We start from the raw sequence: 3,220 nt of genomic DNA on the forward strand, positions 1-3,220 counted from the left end.
CTAAGCGTCAGGAGTAAGTGACTCATATCTCACTTTGATCAACCAATCAGGGATTGGCAGTGCATGGTAACACCACGTGGGTCTACAATGCCCGCCAAAATCTCAACCAATCAGCACACATCTGTGTCTTGGTCAAAAACGGAGCGCAAGCTCAGATCGGGGCTCTCCTTGGCCATTTTCGCTCATCCTCAGAGACAATCACGTGACAACTGCTGTTGTCTGCACTGGGACTTGGACTTTGTTCTAAGCACGAGACCGAGGATCCCGTACGTACTCAGAATTCTACCAACGTGAATGCTCCGCTTGATCAACGGCAGCCTACAGTTGGACCCTTGTGGACAACCTGAATAGCTTATTCAGAAGCAGCGCTGGTCCGAGAACGAACCAGCTTCTTCCCGGGCAAAAGAGTGACTTGTGAGGACTCGCAGTCACACTCTGTGCATAGAGACTTTCTACTAGCCAGCCGGACTGCTGGTAGATCCCCTCGGAGCAACGACTGCCCTGCGCGCCGCAGTCAGATTCCTCCGCCCGTCCAACTCTGAGCTGCACCTCGACTGGTTGGTCGGTAGCCAGAGGACGCCGGGACAATGCCCATTGGACAACCGCTGGAACCGAGGCTGCAACAGAGCCTGTCAGCTGGTTTGGTGTTCGTGCCGGGAAATTCCAAATCCATACACAGTGGATAAGTAAACCCCATGTTCTACATTGCGTCTCGAGAATTCAATTGTACCTCAACACAAGTTGTTATCAATTTAATTCATGAGTATTGCATTTACTTCCGAGTTTAGAGTAACAGTGGGTAATAACACTGATTAGCGATTTGGTAACCGAACGATATATATTGACATATATTCTCTGTTGTGTATCTCTTTGTGTTTGCATCTCTTCGAGATTATATACCGTGTGTATTGATAACCCTCACAGTAAGGTCTGCCGCTTGTATCCAGGCAGACTGGTATATGTTTGGTGCACAATTTATATTAATAACTGTATCTCGTGTATTGAACCCGTGTGTGTGCGTTGTTAGTTGTTCTGACAATTGATTTTCTAAAAGCCACAACGAATCACCTCGTGATTGCTGCTGCAATGAATAATTGTCTCAGTAAACCCATCAAACCTCTACACAGCTAAGGAAGAGTAGCTCGGAAAATACCCAACTCAACAAGCGAGCGCGTTGGTTGCTCTTGATCTTATTGCAAGGAGCTTTTTTTTTCGCATTAATGATTATTAACCAGAAACAGCTGCACAACTGGTTGCATTTGTGATTATGTCACTTCTCTGCTTCAGCAAGGTCAATAAAAGACTCTGAAAGTAGTAGAGAAAAACTGAATTAAAATCATATTAGCAATTCTGAGCGATATCTGCATACAGGCAATCCAATAAGAACGTTGAAATCTTTGAATGTCATCTCTCTATATATTGCGCTGCTTTTTACTTGGAGTAAAACTATTGGATTAAAGGGTTAAAATGTATTGTTGTTATTTGGAGAAATCAATGAACTCGTGATTTTATATGTTTTAAAAGACGGTCATGCGCACAGAAAAAAGACAGTGCTGATTATTTTTCTGGAGACGGAGCACTGATGACCTATCCGAGCCAATTGATAAAGCCCACCCAGTGGATACTCTAGCAGAACGTGGAAGAACGTTCACCATTGTAACCAAGGCAACCACAGGAACAACATCAAGAAGCACAATCAATTCCCCATTTAAATCTTTCTTGTAAGGTATGCCATGTGAAAGCATGAAGTAAATCCCCTGATCTCTTTTGAACATGGACAAGGTATTTCTGATGGAGTGCTATGAGCAAAGATTTAATAAGCTACACCTGCTGATGATTCAGCTTAAAGAAGTAAAAGCTTCACAAACAAAAGCAGCTCGCTACCACAGCCAATATTAAATATACTTGGTGGCACATTACCATTTGCACTGGCTCAAAAGTGGTCTCTGCAGACGTTGTTCCCTACGTAAAGCTGAAAGTGCCAAAGAGCATTTCCATTGAGAAAAAAAAAAATCTTTCTTGATGTTAAACATAGAGAGCCTGCCTTTTAGAAGTTCTCCCTCTAAACACCTTGTGCAGCCTCCCGACAGACTAACAAAAAGCGCCTTTTCACCAACTCAATTTATAATACGCCCCTCAAAACTCACAACCGAATAACAATCCATCCGTATATTTGATTTCCAAGATCCATTCAAGGCAACTTGGCTCTTCGCAAGCAAATAATTTCAGGGAAGAAACTCAGTTTAGTCAACTACTGGTGCATTCAGCACACCACTTGCTTTCGCTTGTCAGGGTGGCCGAGTGGTCTAAGGCGCCAGACTCAAGGACGTGTGTCTTTCCAGCTGGCTTGGGTGTTCTGGTCTCCAAATGGAGGCGTGGGTTCAAATCCCACTCCTGACAGCTTCTGCTTTTACCTCTCTTGAATTGTTCCAGTGCTACAGTGAATGACTGAAATATAAAAGCAGCAGAAGAAAGCAAGCAACTCAGTGCAATTTGTAAGTATTCTGCACTGTTAAAATGCACAGGTTTTCATACTTTTTGGAATTCGTAGCTCAAGAAGTGACTCCTGTTTCATTTTCTATTCACCAACTCGATTTGCATTCCGCCCCTCACACCTCACAACAGAATAACAAACGGCTTCATGTGCCACAGCATTCCCCTGTAGATTCGGTTTGCACTATGAATTAGGCGACCCCGAATGAAATATTTTAGTGTTGGCTCAAATGTGAGGAATTTCATGAACCCTCAAAAAGGAACGCTTGCAGAAAATGCCAGCAATTCAAAGCCTGTAGGCAGCATGAATAGACCAATTCTGCAATTTCTTTTATCGCGGGCGGTGCTTTCCGAGTCGATGGTATTGCATTAGAAATGAGAAGTCCTGAACTCTAAACACGTTCTTGCCATAACTGCTACTCCTGCTGCTACTCCTTTGTCCTCGAAAAAAGAAAAGACAGGCATGTTTTGAGTCTCAAAATGATCTTCTGGATCCACAAGAAACATGTAAATTTGATTGATTCCGCAGTATTTTGGATGTACTGTACTTATAACTTCCATCGAAGAGAGATTTCATCAGTTGCATGAAATTGAAACTTTCGACTTTTTGTCTGGTATTGAAAATATGTTTAAAAAAAACCATAAATAATTTTCTAACAAAATACTCATGAATTATTGCCAGGATCTATATTTAGTGTTCGGTAGTGATAACACTGCTGATATTGGT

At 42.5% G+C, this 3,220-nt stretch overlaps 1 non-coding gene across 1 annotated transcript; it reads left to right on the forward strand.

The window, feature by feature from the left end:
- The first annotated feature begins 2,287 nt into the window (after window positions 1-2,287).
- trnal-caa (transfer RNA leucine (anticodon CAA)) lies at window positions 2,288-2,400 on the forward strand. Its single transcript has 2 exons — window positions 2,288-2,325; window positions 2,355-2,400. It is a non-coding gene; the product is annotated as a tRNA-Leu (tRNA).
- The last annotated feature ends 820 nt before the right edge of the window (window positions 2,401-3,220 follow it).

Source organism: Lepisosteus platostomus, chromosome 5 (genome assembly GCF_059453375.1).
Source record: "Lepisosteus platostomus isolate fLepPlt1 chromosome 5, fLepPlt1.hap1, whole genome shotgun sequence".
Lineage (NCBI taxonomy): Eukaryota > Metazoa > Chordata > Actinopteri > Semionotiformes > Lepisosteidae > Lepisosteus > Lepisosteus platostomus.